The 22,029-nt window shown below is 41.0% G+C and overlaps 1 protein-coding gene across 1 annotated transcript in view; it reads right to left on the bottom strand.

The window, feature by feature from the left end:
• Window positions 1-944: 944 nt before the first annotated feature.
• FAM120B (family with sequence similarity 120 member B) overlaps window positions 945-22,029 on the bottom strand; it is an 82,827-nt gene continuing 61,742 nt past the window's right edge. Inside the window, exons 12-13 of the transcript XR_012632874.1 lie at window positions 1,725-1,797; window positions 945-1,016 (exon numbers count right to left, since the gene is read on the bottom strand). The gene's annotated coding sequence lies outside the window, so the exon portion shown is untranslated. The remainder of the gene's footprint in view (window positions 1,017-1,724; window positions 1,798-22,029) is intronic.

Raw genomic sequence — 22,029 nt, 5'->3', positions numbered from 1 at the left:
AGTTTGGATCTGCAGCAGCCCAACTTTCAGACAGATCATGCTGGGTGAGCAACCTTAGGCATCATAGGTTAGATGCCTTCAGTTATTTGACAGGAATTTGGGCCAAATACTTTTCTCAGCTTCAGAGAGGAGTTTCACATTTTCAGTATTTAAACCTTTCTAAAAAGAATCAGAAAAAAATAGCAGAAGATATTAGATCATATTGCAGGCTATTTACTGGATGCTTATATTTTAAAACTGAATCATCTACAGCTACGTGACAGCAAAACAAGAGCAATCAGAAACAGCTGCAATGATTTTAGTCAAAAGACTGAAACTTCCAGCCTGGGCTAAGGTCTTGCATACACCCTGGTCACTCTGGCTAGTGCTATACTCACCAGCATCTTGGAAGATCAGATGATAAGCTTGCACATCCACATGGAATTTTCCGCAACAGCCACAGGCAAAACTTATTTCAGCGATCCAACCTCAAACTTCCTATCAAGGCATTTCAATTCCCATATTACTGAAGACAGAGCACAGCTGGCTACTGCTTTTGGGGGCAGTAGCTGAATGGAAAAAATGAATGGAAAATTCAGGTTGTAGATTTAAAATGCTCAAATAATTATAATTAGAAGCCCCAAGACCCAAATTCCATGCCTGACTAGCAAGAATCATATGCAAACAACTGATAGTGAACCTAAGAAGCATTATACATTCTTTTCAGTGTTATAAAGAAGCATTCCTGATTTCCTTATAAATTATTAAGCTCAGCTCATATCTGAAGATAGTGTCAGGCAACCTGAACTGATAGTCTGATCTTGTATAGCAAATCCACTTTGTTTTGGTTTCAGCCTCTTTTTTTCCACCACCAATAGTTAATGTTTGATACACAGGGCACTGGGATAATTATCACTGCATCTGTTTTCTCTATTACAGACTGCATTTTTAGCCATATAATCACTTACAATTGGATGGAGGATTCTCAGAGTGTGTTTACTAAAGAAGTGTATTGAGAGGCATCTGTTTCATTTAATCTGGAATGAAAAAAAAAAAAAAAAGGTAAAAATTGAATACTTACCCTGGAGCAATGCTGAAATTATGTTACATATGAAGGTCCAGGCTACTGCTCTATTAAATCAATTTTTAATGACTCCTTGTTAAATGTACTAACCTTTCCTGCACCAGACATGCCCAGATTTCATGAGCATCCTTGCCAATACTAGGAAGCAACTGATGCTAACCAAGAATAGAATGCAGCAAAATTTAATTCCCAGAGTAAAACCAGCTTGTATTTTGCACTGTTATAATAAGCAAACTCTAATTAAGTGTACTAAGCAAAGCCCTGGCTTGCAGAAGCTCTGCACAGACTGCAAAAGCTCTGAAGGGCAGGAGATGCTTTGTTTGACAGCTTCTGCTAAAGAAAATAAAAATAAATACTTATACGGAACATTCACATAACCCCTTGCTCATTTCAGAGTCTGTGGTTTGCAGATCACTGCAGACAAACTAAAATTGCAATACTTGGCTAAGTGAATTCCCACATATCTGTCTCGAAGTCTTGTTGTTCTTTGAAGACAGAGGAAGTTTCAAGTATTAAAACCATCTTTAAAAACTTTATGAGACAGTTTGACAAGGTACTTTGTGCTTGTAGGGAGATGGAAAACCAAAGATCTGTAATTTTTTCTAGCTTTTCGTATGTTACTAGTAAAATTCCCTTGTACGTGGAGATACTCTCCTCTTACCCATCTGTTTTCTGCTCGTCTCTCATCTCCCTCCCAGTTCCTGGCAGAGTAGCTAGTAGAGAAGGACCTTGGGCTGCAGAGCAGAAACATCTATTATTTGAGAAATGACACTTCACAGGTCTTGTGCATGTCTTAGTTGTGCCCCATGCCCTGTTTAGCCTGCTTGTAGAGGTGTAGAGGTTGCCAGATCCAAAACCCGAAGGACTGGGTGGACTAACATCTCTTCCACTAGGGACACTCAGCCCCTACATACCTGTATATGTCTTGTTGCACTTCCTTGATACTGTGATAAACTACTTTTTTCCACAGCTGCCTCCTAGAAGCAAACTGCCAAACAGGTTTCTGATTGCTAACATTTAATTATCCAACCCAGAGGTGGTTTTGCCTCAGTTTTGCATTTACATTAAAGCTCTGGGATGTATGGTGACTCCCAACAGGATCTGGAATTATCTATCTATCTATCTATCTATCTATCTATCTATCTATCTATCTATCCATCCATCCATCCTACCTACCTACTTACCTACCTACCTACCTACCCACCCACCCACCCAGAGCTAACAGTGTTACATGGTGTTAACTGAACACTGAATAATATTTCAATATTTAGAAAACCCAACAGCATGAGGTGAGATTTAAACAAAAGCGCGTTTCAAAGTCATAAAAATGACCATTAAAGGTTGACTTCTCGTTACTCTCTCAGCTGGCTGCTGTCAGTGTGAAGAACTAAGCAATTCCATTTTTTAATGCCATGTAAATTATACTGCTGTGTTGTGATACATCAATTAAGTTCTTTGAATAAATTAATCAGAAAATTCTGTAAGGATGCTTCTTTGCTTTCTAAAGAGAAAAAATAATAAACCCAAACACAAACCCAGGCTTTGTGTTTATCTGGTGGTTTGTTTTCCTCTGGAGTTAATTCATGGGTTGAAATCTCCATGCATATATATTCATACATGTAAATAAGGAATGAAAAGCTTCAACATTCTGTGTGAAAGGCCTCAAAACACTTCTCATAATTTAACTTAATAGATGTTAGCAACATGCCAACTAAATAAAGTGCCTCACACACATTTAGATGAAGCATCAGTTTTGCAGCTGACTGACTACTGCTCCATTATTTCTACTAATTACATATTTATCTGCCTTAAGGAGCAGTTTTACTATTGATTCAACTAGAAACAGCTTGCACAAAGCCAAAAATAAAGCAGCATTATGAAGTCAGACTTTTACATGCAAATACAGGACTCAGCAGGATATAAAGCAGCAGCATCATGTAACTTCATTAAGATCTGGACCACCTCATCACACAACCAAAACTGTTTCATCTCAGTTTTTAACATGAAAGCAGACAAGTTGGTTAAAATCAGATGAACTTATGAATAACATGGTACGTGTGAATGTCCTCTGGTTAGTGTAAACAAATCAGTGCTACACAAAAGAACAAGAGTCAGATTCACAAATGTTGAGTATCATTGAAGCTCTCATCATGGCATGAAGAGCTTGGGTCCTTTGTAAGGGAGTAATGCTGTGTTTTGAACAGAACCTAATTTATCCAGAACTAATAGACTCTTCTCTCTGCTTTAGTATACACAGAATGAGCTGAGATCAAATCTTGGTTATGCCTGAGTTTTCCTGTAGTATGATCTATGTAAAAACATTGTAAGAGTCAACACCCTTCTTAACTAATCCTTGGCTGCTGCATCAAACTTAAATCCTTATTTTTAATTTAAATCCTTAATTTTATTTATTTAAATTAAATAATGATTTTTCATGCTACAGCTTCTCAGGAGTGGCTCTGGCTGAGACAATGAGTGCAATGTTTAGCTGTTGCACAGAACTCTCAGATGATGGTTTTGCTTGGACATCTCCAGGTATAATGTGCTTTCATTAACTAATAAAAGGTGCATCCTATCCCTTTGCACCCCCAAACAACCATACAAAACAAAAAAAAAAAGAAAAAAGGAAGCATCAGCAAATGTCATGGATCCAAATCTCACCTGGCATGGGCCAAGACACTGATGCTGAAAGTCTATGGAGTTACACTGATTTATGCAAACAAAGAGCCTAGATGCTGAACTGTTTCAGTGGTGTGCCCATTCACAAGATCAGCACCTGTAATGTTCTCCAAAACTCAAAGCCCACAAAGGAACATCATAGCCAGGTCAGGCAACAAAAGTCAAGGTCATGCTGTGACAAGACAGTGGGAGTCTGCCTTATAGTGTGTTTTCTTTCTCTTTTTTTTTTTTAATAATTAATTTATGTGTTTAGGGATTTTGACATCTAGCATATGAAAGGTACATATGTGATTACTGTATGCAAAGGGAGAAAAGGTATATATTGTATATAGGTGCTGAAAGTGTATGCATGAATTTATGAGTAGATGTCCATATATGTTATATATTTTTAAGGGAACACAGGAGTGTTTCTTTCAGAATAATGAACGCAGCACTAGTTGATGGGGGGACGGGGATGGGGACGGGACAGAAAAGGCTCCCCATCCCCTTGCAAAACCAAGCATCGTCTGTACTGCATTCTGGCAAATAATAGCATTAATGCCCTTAAACAATGTGTGCTTGAAGAAAAGGGATGGATGGATTGAGGGAGGGGAGGTTTGTAAATATTGCCCACAAATCATTCAGTACTTCTTTCACAGTGCAGTATTAAAGCCAGACTAAATTAGCAGTCCACTTCCCCCGCCCTCCTTCCCACTCAAGTCATGTCTGTTTACCCTCAGTAATGACAAAACGTAGACAACTGTCTGCTAGGACTGTGGTGACATTGGCACACACATACCAGACAAGCAGAATGTTGTGGGAAACAGAGATTGAAGCATCTTGATATACGAGAAACAATTATCATGGGAATTGTTGTTTCTCAATGCAACAGCTATAATAAATAGTTGCCATATGCTAAGCACAGATGCCTCCTTGAAAAGCAGCCCTGTGATGGCACAGCCCATGTTCTCCAGAGTCTGGGGCTTTGATGCAATGATTGGCTTTTTGCAAGCAGAAGTGCTGCCCCAAGGAAAGGTATCTCAGGCCACTGAAGAGCTCTGGGGAAAAAAAGGTTCAGTAACAGCTTTGTGTTTTGCTGGTGGGTTTTGCAGGGGAATCTGAAGCTGAACCCTTCAGTCAGGTGAGAGAAACTGGGATGCCTCTTGGTAACATGGATTTCTCCTCTGCTTGCTCCTCACAAAACAGATATATGGAGAGGCAGAGAAAAACTTTTTGGGGAAGAATTACTAGTTACCCGCTTTACACACATATCAGAACTACAAGAGGTTTTGGTGCACTGCAGGGGTCTCAGGCTTTGTTTGATATCAGGACTCACGTGTGGAATGCTTCGTATACATATATGCACACACACACACATGCATGTATCTTCATCCATATATCACAAGATTGTTCTGTCATTCTAGACAGCAGAAAGTTATTTTTGTAGCAGAGGAAGATAAAGAAGCAAATGGAAGACCATAAGGTTCTTCCACCTATTTCATTAACATGTCATAGGAGGCTTGTGCTGTTCAACACAGAAAGCAAAACAAAAAAACCCTGTCAGATCAAAATAAACCAGGCAGACCAACCTACACAGTATCCTGCTGAGGCTGGTAGGACTGATGCTATTTTATCACCACTCCTGTTTTTGCAGCTGTCTAGATCCCAAGTTGTTGAAAACCTTTATCTTCCTTGCATTCGCAAAACCCTACAGGCACATCTCCAGCCTTTCCCCCTGCACAGTGCACAAGCTAGATTGTCAGAGAGAGTTCAGATCCTGGACCATTAAGTGTCTGAAGGCACCTAACTACCAGATTTCAGTGAGAGTCAGAAGGGTAGATTCTTCTGGGGGGAAAAAAAAAAGTAAACCACCAAATCTTAGTTGTATCATTAGGCATCAAACACCTTAATCTTCCCCGTCTCTGTATTCTTCAAGGTTCTACAGCACTCAGCAGCCTCAATCCTCGCACCATGCTACAAGCGAGTATTAACAATTTCTACTTCTTCGCTGGTACTAAAATGGGATTACAGTTTCAATCTGGGCATCTATGTGTTATTGTAACAGAAACATCTGTTTAACACTCAAGATTTCACTGCCAGCACACAAGAACACTCCAGCAGGCTCCGCTAAGTGAGCAAACTGGATGAAAATATAAACCTGCAAATGACTTCTCTGTGTCTGTGTGTGTCACTTTAAGAACATGGCAGGGCATATATTTGGAAAGCCAGCTGTAAACCCCTTAGATAGGCTTTGGAAAAAGCCAACCCATCATGCACAGCAGATGCTGGCTTCATAAATGTCACAGAAGGCAATGATGTAACCTGCTGTACTGTTTGGCTGACATAATTTATGTGTGCTATCATACAGAATGCTAATAGTTTTTAAAATACATTTTTTAAAAAGTGTTAACCAAATTAACAAAACATGTTACAAAACTCTTGGCTAGTTTTTCATTTCTCATACGATTAACATATGACAGTGATTAAGAACTACGAGAAATTTCCAGTAACTTTTCAAATTTTTCATTCATACAGTCCCTTTTAATCAGAAACTTTCTTTTATCTGAATTCAGCTGTATGCTTTGTTAAAAACTGTAACGGCAACAATACCAGGAACTTCCTTATTATTATCCTATTTATGCCAAGGATTCTGATTGCTACCCCCCACTCCCATCCCAAATTTAAAGGAAAATGGGAAACTGTTAAGGAAAATTAAACCCTGCCGAGTGGTTGCTATGCATTTTGAATAGCCCTTTTGTGTATGTATTATACATACATACATACTACATGAACGTTTTATTGGCTAAATTTGTATCTAGTCTATGTTTATTAAACAGCCACAAAAAAAAGCCACTGTTAAAAGGCTGCCTGTTTTCAGCTCTTGCTGCATTTGCAGCAACACTTACAAAATAGCTGAATAGAGGACAAATGCTTAAGCGTTAAAGATTCTTTTTTTAGCATATGAAGACTTTACAGCTTCACACTTGGAGTTCTCAGAAGTTCCCCTGTTTCCAGGATCTTTTTGGGCTCTTACTGAAACCTTTGAAAGTATTTTCTTTCAAAGCTGACCTGTTGGTCAAAAAACCCCCAAACAACAGGATTTTTCTCACAGCCTTGCTATTAGCCTATTAGAGATACTGTATAATGATGACAATATCGATATACAAGCTATTTTAACTCTGTGAATTCCACAGCACCGTTTTAACTGAGGGACATATAGACTCAGACCCCACTGCTGCACCTGGCTGCTGACAGAGCAGCCTTTTCAGTCTCTGAGCTGAAGAGAAGGAATGAAATTCAATACTGGCACCAGAGTCTGCTTTAATTTAAACCTAGGACTGCAGTCCTTACTTAAACCTTCTCCTCACATTTGTCCTGAAATCAAGGGAAGCACCAGCTGGAGGAAGGACCCCTTTGGAACCAGCATGTAGGTAACGCCATGCAAAACAAGCCTGTTGTTAAAATAAGGCTGCCCTTGACTACTGTGGCACAAGGAAGCAGTTTAGCTCAACAAGTGGTACCCAACAATTTAGGCCAATACATGCAGAAGAGAACAGAAACCATGTGTGAAGACAGAAAGATGAAGTCCAGTTATCTCAACCTGGAATTTAGGTGCAACACACAAGTTGGCACTTCACAGCTGTGAAAAGTACCAGGAGCCATTCAATAAGAAAAAGTCAGAACCCTGGCTTTACAGTTTATCTGAAGGAGAAGTTCAGGCACATCAAACAGTACCTATGACGGACCTGAACTGTGTTCACAGAAGGCAGGCAGGAAGCTTTCCTCCTCTCTTAGTCCATGCTCATTAAGGAGGGCAATTTCCTTCTGCTTCCTCTGGATGAGAAGGCTTGTCCTAGAGATATTTGCAAGTGAAAAATCTGACACTTGGATGAAGGGGTTAGAAAACCAGTAGTTGATGGAGTTAATGACAAGCAGTATACAATCCTGAACGTTAAATCATGGTGTGTCTAAGAGGAGTGACACAAAGCTCTCTGCAGAATAGATCAAGTTGAACAGCATCAATCTCCCAAGTTACACATTTTGTCAACCCCTCCTACCAGGAACCCTGCTCTAGCCTCCCCATATAGATTCTTCCAGCTGAACTACTAATACATCAGAGTATGCTTCAGGAGCTAAGAGTTAAAGCTTTTAGAAAACATGCAGCTCCAAATGATTTCCTCATTCCTTCTTACCAGCTAAGGTTGAAGTGCTTTTACAAGCCCTGTTATGATACGCTGCCTGCGAGGAGCTCTTCAGCAATCCCCTGAGCTTGGTCTCCAAATGTAAGATAGTGTCTCCACCATTTCTCAACATCAGCAATGACAGATGTGCTTCGAGCACACCCTGCTCCACATGTCCTCCGAGCTGTGGCAGCAGTGAAGCAAGAAAGCTATCACACCCATGTCTTACCAGCCTTTGGCTGCCATGAAAGGGACAAGTCTGTGTAGCACCAACATGTCCTGCTATGGTCTGAATGCCACCACAATGGAAATACTGAGGGAGTGAAGGGCCAAAAAAGATAAGTGCAATATTGCTAGGGATGTTACTCTTCACTTTTGCCATAGTGCTTCTCTACAGCCAAACAATTTTTGCATTTATTCCATCATCTGCAAGCACCTCAGATGATTTATTTTAGGTGTAACATCTGTGTTTTCTTGTGGCAGATAAGATCTAAAATATTGTTGCAGACCTTATTGGCAGCAGTTATCTTACAGCACTGCTCTGCAAGGGGATTATCTCAGCTATCCACAAGTAACACCTCCTGCTTACATTGCTCACTCAGGTTGAAGGGCCCAAGAGAAGGATGGTGGCTGTTTCCGACTCTCCCTTTCTTTTGCCTCTTCTGCCCCAGTGACTAATTCCTGATGGACAGTGCAGACCCCAGGGAGCAGGGCTCAGCCTGCTGGACCCAGTGGCTATTGTTAGCTCTGCTTTCTGACATGTCTAATTCAGGACAGTCTCTTAGGCTTGCGTCTGGAGTGTCAAGAGTTCCTGTAGAGGGATCTTCATCTAATCTCCTCTGGGATAGTTTTAAGTGTCTTGTTTTCCCTTTTCCTCTTGCTCAGGCTTTGTCCTTTTTGGTTTGCATGCCGGCCAGTTGACAGCAGTTACTGAGAATCTGGAGGTAATTTCAAGTGTCTCTTTCACAGGGAGAAATTCCTCCTATTTTTCTCAGATCTACTTTGTATAGACTGAGTAGTTGCCTTGGCTAATTACCTTAATTGTTCTGCTCAAAGACAGATATGGTATCTCTGTTTGACTCTCAAGTCTTTCAAGGCATATAAAAAAGAAAAAAAAGGCAAGAATAAACAATGTTTTCAAGCATGCAGCGCATGTTTTAAATAGGACAAAACTTCACATTTGAACAGCTATGTCCACGTTCATTGTACCTCACTACAATTTCAAAAAAGATAAGCCGTCAGAAAAAGTGAGCTTCACATCTGATTCCTAAATGCACATCAGCAGGTACGAAAGTGCCCAAAGCATCAAGGATTCACAACTGCAATAAAGTCACTAGGAGCTGATAGAATATTACTACACAGAAATAAGAGCCCTATGTTCAACAACCTTTTTAAGACAAGTTTAGGGAAAAAATATTTATTCAATAATTTTCTACAAGTTCGCCTGTCTTCATGTATGCTCAGCTTTCTTGATTGCCTTTAAGTTAACCAGCCAGTTTCTATCAAGTTTGACGGAGGTTGAAATTACACTTCAAGACATTAAATTCTTGCAAGTCCCATGAAAATGGTCACCCGAGTTGAGAAAGACCGTTTGTGTCCTTACTGAAAACAAGTCTTTAGCAGAACTAAACTTTACTAGGTGCAAGGAATCTGTATGGGAGACATTATGAATGTCTCAGTCATGGTGAAAACCCTCAACTACAGCCAGCACTTTATTAAACATCAGAGTATACAAACACAAAGCAGAAATCACATGGAGATGATGCTCCTCCAGTTCATCTGCTCTTGCCATGGAATTTCTCGTCTTAAATTTTTAACAAATTTTCTTAGGTGGATGATTGTCAGGTTTCTCTCTCTGGGTTATTATGAACCATTAAAAACTTCAAATCAAAGGAGAAATACAAATTATTATACAGGCAGTCAATCTATTTTATTAATCAGATTATTTAGTCTGTTGTCACTTGTATGTTTGTCTGCTCCTTCCACTTGCCATCTAAATGCATGTAATCAAAGAAAGGTGAGTGGAAGAACTGTGCTAACAGTGTTCTGCATGGGCAATTGCTTTCTGAGGGTAATATTTATTTCATTTATGGCACTATCAAATACTGCTGGCTAGGGCTGATGGGGGCACTTGCAACCACATGAAATTTAGACAGATATATTTTGCTAAGGATGAAATGTTTCCCAGGAACATACCCATTTCAACAGTTTTCTGGTCTAGATCTGTCTAGTCACTTCTTATTACAGAGAGAGTGGAGAATGAACTGAAAGGTTTGAGTTTTCAAGGCTATATATATGAAAATCCAGTAACAAGGGAGTCATCCATCTGATTCTGAAGGGGAGCCAGAAAAATAAAAGTAATATCAGAAATTTATGTGAGTTGAATAACACAAAGCATTGAATTAAAGCAATTTGTTCTGAGAGGAACACATCTTTATTTTGGTGTATCTTACTGAGTTGTTGAATTCTGCTTCTTTGCTAAAATTTCTCACTCTCTGTTCGGTTAAGGAAAGTCAGGAATAGCATAAAGAATATCTGTATTTGTCCTTCTATTACTGGTTGAGTTCTCACCAAGGCTGAGGTGGAAATGCAGCACTTTTCCTCAATCAATGACTCTGAGTAGTTAAGTGGTATCATCTGAAGGGACAAATTTCGAGTTAGGATGGATTTATCTGTATGAATCTGCAGACTATTCATTAGCTCCATGGTTTGCCTGTTGTTACAGAACTTATCTATGTGGTTTAGCAGTTTGATGACAAATTACTACTGTCTATCTGGTTACCTTTTCCAAGATGGTCACCAAATAAATAAAAACCAAATGCCACAACATCAGTTTTCATTATACATATGCTCATTCTGTTTATGTTTACCTGATGATGAACTTTGCTGCTGCCTCAAATACATGCATCTTTTATTGCAGATTTGAAATATTAGTGTCACATCAGTGAAAGTAAGCAGTGAAGAAAGGAGGGGTGAACATCTTTGAAACAACACAGAAAATGCATACACTTCACACAATTTTGGAAGACCAAGCTATAACCTAAAGCCACTTCTGAGCATGCATTTGCAAATACTCTTCTGAAAGCTGCCTAAATCTGCAACCAGATTCCATTTCAAGATATTGCTATGGGCTTGAACAAAAATGAAGCATCACAGACTCAGGATTATGAGAAGCATAAATAACCATGTCCAAAAATCGTTTTTTTGGGATGTCATTGAGTCAAAGGAGTAAGGCAACAGTGGCTGAGAATGGAGAAATTTCTAGGAAAACAAAGGAACAGGATCCAAGAAGTACGAATGTGTCTTCCACAAGAAGGAAGTGGACACCCTCAAAACACCACCACCCACCCCCAGATACCTGAAAAAAGACAAAGGACTAGTAATCACCAGTAAAATGTAATACATCGTGTGCTGATGGGCAAGTTAGAAATACTGTAATGAACCAGGATTCCTGCCATTTTCAATAGAGCAGTTGTGGTTGCAAGAGTTCATTAATTACTGGCAGTGTTGCTATTTGTACTTTAAAGCAAAGGCAGCCAAAATAACAGCGTTAAAGAATACCAGATAGATAATCCAAATTCTGAATATTCTGCAGGAAAAAACCCTTTGTATACCAAGTGATCTTTGCATTTATCATAAAGTGTCTGTTAATCCAGATATGATACCAACTTTTATCTCAAAGCAAGAGTGGTTCTGTTAAAAAATAAAAAATGTAAAACAAAAAATAATATTTCAACTAAGAAATAAAATGTTTGGTGCCCGAAAGACCAGGTTTGAAGGAGACACTAGGTACATATCAGCCAGGGTGACAAAGGGAAAACAGATCACGTATCCAGACAACTTGCTGATGGATATGCTTGCCAAAGATAATTTAGTGCTGAACACAGAGCTGAAAGCAACCAAGTAAAAAATCAATAGGCATCCAAGTGGTGCTGTGTAGAGCAGTTTTACAGAGGATAGCAGACATCAAAGTATGCAGTGAGAGTGAGCTGTGGCCTTTTCAGTCCTCAGAACTGAATTAAGTCAAATGCACATGGCTTCTTCATACAATACTAACAGGATAGAAGTAAGACTTAAGCCCATCAGCAAGAACAGAGCAACGGATAAACCTCTTTGACTAAGACTTAGTTTATTTAGTCAGATGGGGAAAAAAAACCCAATCAACCGAAGCCCCCCTGAAACCATTACTATCCCATCTGTCTGTGTTATTAACAAAGCTTGTCCAAAGGCTGAGCGGTGTTAACAAGGCATCTCTGCTCATTTGAACTATACGAAGGTGCAGAAAGTCATAAAGTTAATACACTGTTAAACATTTACCAGACAATAACAACAAAAGGTGGTGAGAAATCCAAGAGGATCCACTACCAGCATTTATTTCAAGGACACAACTGCAGGCCACAAAATCCAAATAAGAGACAAATTTTTCTCTTGTCCCATGAACAAGTCAAACCTCATCAAAATCTTGCTTAAAAGATGTGTGTGTGTGTGTGTGTGTGTGTGTAAATCACAAAGGTAAAGTACATCACATCTCTATTCAGCTGTGATCCTCTTTTTCTTCCTAACCAGAGACCACCACAATAAAACAGGACTTCTCAAAGTACCATCAGAGAAGGAAGATGTGTGTTATACTGCATGCTCAAACAATGGGTAAAATCCAGCAGTAATATAGATCTTGGATAATGTGTGAGAAAGTCAGAAAACAGACACAAAACATCACTCACTGACAGCAATATAATAGCTTGCTCCCCCGGGACTAACGCATGCAGAGTACCGATTGGCCTGCACGTCTTTCTGGGATGCAATGCTGTTAGTGTTTTTTCAGACAAAGGAAAACTGGGAGCCCTAGAACTCATGCAAAGAAAATGCCATTATCAATATAACTTTTCAGTGTTTGGACAACCCTGGGAGCTTTCATCAGGCTTCTTTCAGAAATTACAAGAATTCACATGCCATCTGTTTGTCCCTAAAAGTGCAACAACTGATGCCATTATCAACCTTTCTCTGCCAAAAGGGATGAAATCGACTCCAGCCATCTTCCCCCATGCAAAGATTGCTTATTCCAGCATGAACTGCATGCAAACTATTAAGGAGGAATTTGGAGATGATTCCTGCAATGTGAACCCACTCTGCTGGATCCAACAAGTTATGGCTGGACAACTGATGCCAAAGGGAATTTGGACATTCAGTGGATGCCTGAATCATCATCACCCAAAACTGTCTTGAAGCTTATGAATTACAGATGTGTAATGTCCATTCCTGCCAAACTGATGAATGCTTATGCATTAGTAATGGATTCAAATGCACAAAGATATGCAAGTTCCAAGCCATACCAACTAAATGACTGACGGTGGAAAGGAACAGACTTTGCAAGATCACTTCAGTGAAGATTTGGCAGAGAAAGATGAAAAAGAGAATGATCATGTTATACAAGACCTGTGAAGTAAATATCTGACATACTTCTACAGGGGGAAAATATCATGTTGTTTATTGATGATATATTGAAACTTAGCAGTTCCCTACTTGTGTTCAGAGTCTCTTTTTTACCCACAAACTATGTACTCAGATAAAGTGAGGATTGTCATCAAAAATATGCTTAGCAGCACTGAACTACCCCACTGAGAAAGTTACCACATCCAAACAAAGTCTAGAGGTAGCAACACCTGTAAGGCGTCTCATAAAAGAATTTTGACCACAGGAACCATCAGCAAGAGGAATGCCTGACCTTGGCTCACCAGCTGCTGGCTGGACAAGACACTCACTTGTAATATTTCCTCAAGTGGCTTCTTTTGGCAGGTGATCCAGCTGCTAACAATAGGCAAACTGTCCTTATTAAATGGGAAAATAGACTTCAGAGAAGACAATAAGCTAGTGCTAACACACAAAAAAAGTGTTTCTGCTCTCTCCCTGACCTGTCTGCTCATCTCCATCCTTGGGGGTACCATATCCTACCTACTGACACAACGGTTTGCATAATCATGTGATGAACTAGACTGGGGAAATGGATCCCCACCACGACTCTACCAATTCTAGCTGAATCTGCTCCAGCTCACCATTAGGGTAGGAAAAGTATGGTGAAAGGAAGAGAATAGTACAAGGGTGACAACAAGCAGCCTGAAGCAGAGGAAGTGTGGAAATACTGCTTTTATCAACACTGACAACTTATGCCAGTTTAAAGAATTTATCTGACTACAGCCCTGGGATCTTTCAAATAGCATCTCATTTCAGCTTATATATTACCACTCCATAATCCTGTCATCACTGCCTGAAGCTCGTCAAAACATTGGAAGGGAAGAGGTTTTTGGAAAAGAGAGTTTCTTTTTCAAAAACTAAGCTCAAGTCTGTCTTCAGGTGTAAAAAGGACTGAATACCTGAAGACTACTCCCGCACATTTAGATTCAGCGTGATCCTCACCCCAAAATACGACTTGCCTCATCGCCCTTGACAAGCACTACTTCTTGATTACCAAGCACCAAAAATCTACATCAGAGAACATTCTACTGGGAAGATGACTGAAGAGACTGCAGAGGAAGACCCAGAATAAACTTGGGAAAGCCAAAACTGATCACATTTATTCAGAGACCCACCTAGCTGACTAACTTAGTTTCAGCACTCCTTTTCCAAGTTATCGAAGCGGTAGCCATTCCCCATTCCCCTCTTTTCTTGCATGCCACACACAGTTTGTTGCCCAGGTCTGATAGCGTGCAAAACCTGTGCAAGTCTCTCCCCTCCAGTGAGAGAAACAAGCACTTTTCATACAGCTCTGGATCACTCATTTCTGCTTGGTCAGCAACAAGTGCCAGCTTGAAAGCTTTAGGCCAGGATTTTAAAATAAATGCTTTTCTGTCCATCAGTTCCCATCTCCAGAATGCTTTGATTTTTACTTTGATATGAAAAAACCCCTTCGTTTATCTTAGCTTTTTAATTTTGTTAATTTTGTCTCAATTTCTTAGGTTCAACTCACTTATTAAAGTGAATTGACTTTTGTAATTAAAATCTTTTGAACATATTATACTAAAAATTTTATTTTAAACAACATAATCTGCCCCATTTCATCATGATTTAGTATGCCTTCTAATATTGCATTTTTGTGTATTTTAATACAAAAAGCGCAAAGAAACTGACATGACTGAAATAAGAATTTCAACCTTACTGAAATAAAAACATCCAATCAATCTGAAGGAATAAAAAGTGTCATATTTCTTTTATGACCAATAGAAACACTTTTGCTTTCCACACTGATTCTGAAAATAAGCATTCGTAATGTTCATTTCCTGTGTACTTTCCACCCCTAAAGACACTGACTGTGGAGTGTCTGCCATGGATCCACAGACCCACCCCAAACTGGTGTTTGGTGACTCAGAAGTACGGCTGCTGCTGCTGCTCCTTTGGACAAAACATGCAGCCTGCAGTACTCTCCTTGAGCTGCAGCTCACTAGTAACAGTTTTACTGGTACTTTTTTGTGAAATTGATCGTTGAGTCAAAACTTTTACATTCAGGACCAGTCCTCTGGCATCTGTGTACTCATTTATTTCACCTGAATCCAAAGTTTCTTTGAGACTGGGGGTTTTTTAACACGTGAAACAAACTCAGGCCGATTCAGATGATGATGCTAACCTTCCCAGCGTTCAGGTGACGAAAGAGGTCTCATTTCAATTTGACGACACAAAACCCACCTTTGCTGTAAAAGCTTCCTATCCCAGGCAGCCTATAAGACTATTTGAAAAACTCCTGGAGCTCTGAGAGTCATTCTCTTTCCCTCTTTACCTTCCTCCAGGCACTTGCATCAGTGATGAAAATACCAGAAACAACAAGAAATTCCTACTCAAGGGAGGGACCGTGTGTCTGGGAGGGAGGCAGGTAATGCAGTTTCCTCCTTCTCCCCAGCAGATCTTCTCCTCGACGGGAGCACACACGAAAAGTTTTATGAAAGTGACATATGTCTAATTGGCTGAAAGGTAATATTCAAAGGCCTGCCGCTCCTCTCTGAGCTCAGGGACTGCAGCTGGCAGAGTGTTAAATCAGTTAACAGTTGGGCCCATTACTGCGCTGCACCACTGCTGCTGCTGCTGCTGTTACCGGGGCTGCTGCCCAGTTTGGCTCATTGAGCTCCACAGTCAATGGAGAAGGCATCTCTATTGTGCACCTCAAAGCATGCTCACAGCCCCTGAAAGAGAAACAGGCCCCAAACTACTGGGGCAGATCGTATGACAGGATTACTTGCTTGTTGTTCCTCTTTCTTTCTTTTTTTCTTCTTTAAAGGACTTCTATTGGACTACAGGAAGGAATTACGTGAGGGGGAGACCGTATTACATAGTGACAGCTGGAAAACTGGGGATTGCAGACTAGTAACAGAGCTGGGTTCCTTCTGTGCCGGCTGGACACCTACCTAAGGCATCTTTTAATTAATTTGTGCGGAGAGTGATCTCCAAAACCCGGGCAGTGCAGAGCAAATCCTCGCGCAACTGATGTTAGTGGCAGCCTGCCCCCCGCGCTGCGGGGAGGACAGGATTTTTTCACAAAAGCACACACAACGGCCCCGCTTTGCAAACCTTAGAGCACAGCAGTGCAGGCAAGTATGTATTGTTCTTACAGGATCCAACCATCCAGATTGAGGATATGTGTTAAAGCTGTGATTAAGCAGAGCTCTGAATGCCTAACACTCCAGCCACAGCAGAGATCAGGTTCTTGCCTGGTAAAAATCAGTATTTCTCTAATGGTGTCAGTAGACATCAACCAGCTGAGAAAATTCCCTACCAGCCCAACAGCGCTTCTGTTACTAGTTCCAATACCCCTCTCTAAGCAACAGCAAACAAGCAATTCATATCCACCCCTCTGTTTTTTTGCAAGCCAAGGCTATGTGTACACATCTCAGAAGCCTGTGTATGTACTTGCAGTAAAACATCTACAGTTTGCCTTCCCATGCTGTATGTAGACAGGCACCGCACCAGGGACCTCCACCACCACTTAAGATGAGGACAGTAACCATTACATAGCTACCCATGAAGGAAGCAAGGGCATTGCTATCTGAAATTTCCACATGACCCTTAGCTGCTACACACTCCTAGAAATGCGCAGACATTACAAATTTCTGGTAAAGTACATGCATATGCCTCATCTCACCTTGTTAGTAGCATCCCAAAGCTCTGAAACTCTTTAATTCGCCACTCTCACTGTTCAAATACCACTCAGTAAAGCCACACTGCAAACTATCTTCTCAGCCACACGGAGAAATCAGTGCAACCATTTAATCTGAGTCTAAAAACTGCACAGAACATGCACTCCTGTCCTGTGTAAAAATAGCACTTTCAGTTGGGAACTACAAACCCTGCTGGAGGCTGGGCAGATGGTGGCTCATGCTACCAGTTTTCCTTCATGTTTTTTGACTGAAGGAAAATCAAGTTGTCAAATCTTAAAGCAAAGTGTTACATTCTGCATTGTTTAGATTTAAAATGCATAGTAGTCCAGGCCTGTAAAGCCAGCAAAACCCCCAAGCTCTATGACATTCTTGGAGGGAAGAAAAGATTGGCCCAATTTTCATCTATATACTGGCACATTTGCACCATTCTGGCAGTAAACAAGGACACCAAAGTGGATTGAAAAGCAGACTGGCACCAAACGAGTTGTCACAAGAGAGAGTATAAATTTAGAGTGCTCATGCTCCAGTGTGGTAATTGTGATAAACTGCAGATAAATGCTTTTATCATAACCACAATAAAGGCAAGCTAAGAGACCCAGCTTGCCACTCGACAAAAGCACAGTGACTACCTCACACACACCACGAAATAAGACCCAACACTCCGGCACTCACCACAAAGCAGATGAGGCAATGTAAATCCCCACCCTTGCTGGCCTTGCTGTAATTTGTTCATGTACTTGTCCCCGGGGTGAATAAAACCAGCCTGTTGTGCCAGAACATCCTGAAATAGCAACATATGCTGAAGTTGTACATTATTATTAACATATAGGATTATGTCAGTAGGTATCATATCTTATCCAGCTCTACCACACACATCATGTAGTCTCTGAGCACACAGCATTATTGTACTATTCAGTCATTTAATTTAAACAGTAATTGACATGAAAATAAATAGACCTTTTTCTGAAGAGCTTACAACTTAGCCTTATGAAAAGATGGTATAGATATCTGACAGGATGCATTCAAAAATGGGAAGAGGATTTTTGTGCTAGGGACAGAAGAAAATAGAATTTTAGAAACATGAGAACCAACAAGAGTTGGCAGAAAGGCCAGCCAGAGTACGACTGACTGGCCAGGCTACAGGTACGATTGACAGAGGACTGTGGTAGGAGACAGAAAGGACAGGTTGGAAGGAGAGAAAGGCTACAAAGTTTGCTTTTGCTACATAGGGACTGCAAAGGGACAATGTATCTGAGAAAAGATTTTTTGAAAACTGGAAAGAGGCAAGGTTGGACAGAAGGGGAGGAAGAGAAATGGAAGGATGATGGGAGAGTCTTTGGCCCCGAGGCTGGGGCTAAGAGATGATGTAAATGACTGCTGTCATGCAGAAACCAATACCCCAGGGTTGTGGGGAAAACACCAAGGAATACCAACACGGAAAATAAGAGACGAAGACATTTCACAACTTTGGAGCATTTAACGCTACCAAGCATCCAGACTTTCCTCACCCTAAAGGCCACCACTTTCTACCCCAGCTATCATGGTCCCTTCACATATAAGATGGAAGGAACTACAGGATACAGTCTACTCAGCCCTCATGTCTAGTATGCAGCTCCTGTTGGCACCACAGCTGATCTGGGGCTCTTGGTGTGTAACGAAGGGCAATATGGTCTAGTGATCTCAGCAGGCGAGGGCTGGGAGGTGGGCATGCTGTGCTTCTTGTGCCAGCTCTCACACTTTGCTTCTCCCCTTTAAAGTGGGAATACCACCTGCCAGCCCCACAGGCTTGTCATGAGGATTGATTAAAGTTTGTAGAGATTTTTAGGAGAGGGGGAAAGCTCACCAGACAGAGCTGCAAAAAGGCTGCACTGTGGTCAGACTGTTTTATTATCACTGCTACGGCTTAACATTGCTTTTGCTCCACAAACTGAGGCCTACACCATAAAGGAATGGTTACATTTGGATTCAGTTATGTCTGAAAGGTTTGTGGCTGTCAGGCACAACTACAACACACAGCAATTACAGAACAAGTGACTCTTAACCAAGGGAAAAGTTGCCCATCTCTTGCCTTTTGCTTGTGGCTCCAAGAGGGAGGGATGGAGTAACCAGTACCACGGCGGGGCTGCCATTCCAGAGCACAGATAAAAGTGAAACCTGAGCGGAAAATGTTTGCGGTGCCACTGGCAATCAAGGGCCGGGTTGTCCCAGCAACGGGAACACTTCATCAGCTCAGCTAACAGATGGTCAGTGAGCAACAGGCAGCATATGTTCCAATAAGCACTGACATCAGCACAGATGGAGGGTGGGCAGGAGGCTGGCCCTGAAACATAACCTGACATTTCCTTCTCATTTGGTGCTGCATTGTTATAACTCACACAGGAAGATTAGCAGGGAAAAGTGAATAGCATTAGGGAATCTGCTCAGGAACCGATTACTAACACTTCACTGCAGTTTTAGATTTTTACTTAACCAGAGTGCAACATTGTTAACAACATTCAGGGGCAGAAAAGGAAAATGCAGTGGGTTTTAACGATGGGGCTTTATTTTCATCACAGGAAGGTTTTCCCAAGAACACTAATTAACAGATTGCCACCTTCTAGGACTCTAGATCTCCAGTTCCACTGATTTCTACAGGTTTTTCTCTTACTCCTTCCATCTCTCCCGCAGCAGAATGCACCCAAATAACCCACGGGATTAAATAAGGCCCCACAACACATTGTCACAAAGGAATAACTTTCTTCAGCTCACAAATAAACTTTAGTGTTTGCTACAAAAGACAGAAAAACAGCCACAGAAGGAATAAAAAATAAATAATCAAGCATATATCCCTGCTGATAAGCATTCAATAAAATCTAGGAATCAAAGGGGACTATAGTCCTTGGAAATCAACAGATTGATCTGGGACACAGGGAATCAGTATGCAAACAGGTTACACACAAGTTGTATATTTATAGACTTGCATTGAGGATAATGGGCAAGCATGCTAGACAGCTCCAAAATGCCTCTTTGTGACAGACAGCAAGATGTCCAAATGATGTAAGCATACAGCTGTATCACAGGCAAATATTAAACAAATGCAACATGTGCAGCAACAACCTTCTGTTACCTTGTGAGATACCTTTAGAAGTCTTTTCCTCCACTAATGCGTGGGAAAGTTTAGCAGGCACCTCCCTTCAATGCTAATGGGACTTGTATGTACATCCATCTCTTGTGTCAGCAGAAGAACAGACCCTCCAGTGAATCTAGTCTACAGTCCTGGGGGACTGCCAAGCTGTTTTGGGGATGGCAAATCCTTGCATCTCTGTTCCTTGTGCCTGTCTTTGAAGAGCATGAATTCGATCAGAGATTTGCAGTCTGGATAACCCCCTGTACACCCCCCTATTTATTCACACAGTTTCTTCTCGGAAGCTTTACTCAGATGCTATGCAGTCCTATGGCCCATTCACATATGGATCTCCTGCCCTCCTTCAAGCTGTATCTCTCTGAGATGTGAATATCATCAACCCTCTTTTAGCAAAGAGCAGCACAACGAGTCAATTACTGATGTTTTCAAGTAGCTTCTAGTTTTGCACACCTCGGTATCTGGCCTCAGCATTAGTTACTGGGGTAATATTCCACACATTTAGTGGTCACCCACTACAGTGATCAGTGCCCAATGGATCTAAGCTTCACAGAGACTTCTAAAGATGGCAGGCTGTTTTCCAGCAGATGACAGTGGGTGTCAAGATATTGGTACGGCTTGGCCAAGGTCACGGAGTTAGTAAATGACAGGTCTAGGAGGGTGCAGGGGAATTAATCAGGTTGCCTAACTCTGTCTCATATCGTACTGATTAGACAGAATCCTCTTACAGCAGACTGAATTAGATACTCATCAACTCTGAAAACATGTGTTCAGTGAGAACTGCCTAATGAACGATGTATGCCAAGGAGCAGATAGACAATCACACACAGACTGTAGATTTCTGCATAAGTAGCAAGGCGTCCCAAGCACGCGCTGTTGTTTCTAACTTCCAGAGACAAACACTGTAACTGTAGTAAAGCCATTTAAGAGCACTTTTAACCTGAAAAGACCAAGCACCTGAATGATTTTTGATTAATTTCAAGCACAAGGATGTCAGACCTCCAAGAGGTGCCCATTTTATGCTCTGGGCTGCTTTATGCCATCAATGACTTGGTGTATCAAAAAGGCACTCTGCAAGTCTTGGGATTGTGCTGTTGGAAGCCCACCTCCTTCAGTACTGTTTAGGGGATGCTCTTCCAGTCATAGGGCATGTTTTGTTCCTTTCCTCCACTACATGTAAACAAAGCTTGTATATACTCACTGATTTGGCACAGCCTGACTGTTCTGATTACACCAAACACTTTGTGTTTCAAACATCACCATTTAGTTCTCTGGCAAATCTTCACTGATGTTAAAGCATCACAGTTCCTTTATGATCAACGGTCTTCTTACATGGAAGCTGAAGATGGTCAAAGATACAAAGTCAAAGTAAAAAATTCGAGGCATGTGTTTCATTTGTGGCAGTAACTCTGACTGTTTACAAAACAAGTGCAGGGTGAGTACACACAGCCAGTATCTGCCAGTTAAAGACATTTGGAATGACATTTAACAAATGAAGCCTTTCAGGATCCAGAAGGATTGGTCTGGTTTTGTATAATGTGCTCTTTATCAGAAAAAATATCTTCTGTATTTCTAGTTGGACTACATATGTTCCAAAATATGAGGCAAGTAGGGCACTGGATCAGTTATCCAACAAGACAGGAACTGAGAATGACATTTCTCCCCATCTATGTATCTGTATATATCCAACCTGGGCTGTTCTATGACTCTGTACCTCTCACTGATTAAAAAAATTAAAGTTTTTCAAAATGGGAAGAGAGGCTGGGTTCACCTTAATGTGGAGCAAGTATTCCACTAAAGGGAAGGTCCTGTGTTCCCTCACCTACTCCAGCCAGCAGCTTCTGCCCCTCCTTTGTGCTGCCCTCCTTT

The sequence above is a fragment of the Athene noctua genome, chromosome 1, assembly GCF_965140245.1.
Source record: "Athene noctua chromosome 1, bAthNoc1.hap1.1, whole genome shotgun sequence".
In the NCBI taxonomy this organism is placed as follows: Eukaryota; Metazoa; Chordata; class Aves; order Strigiformes; family Strigidae; genus Athene; species Athene noctua.
This window is presented reverse-complemented; position numbering and strand designations above follow the sequence as displayed.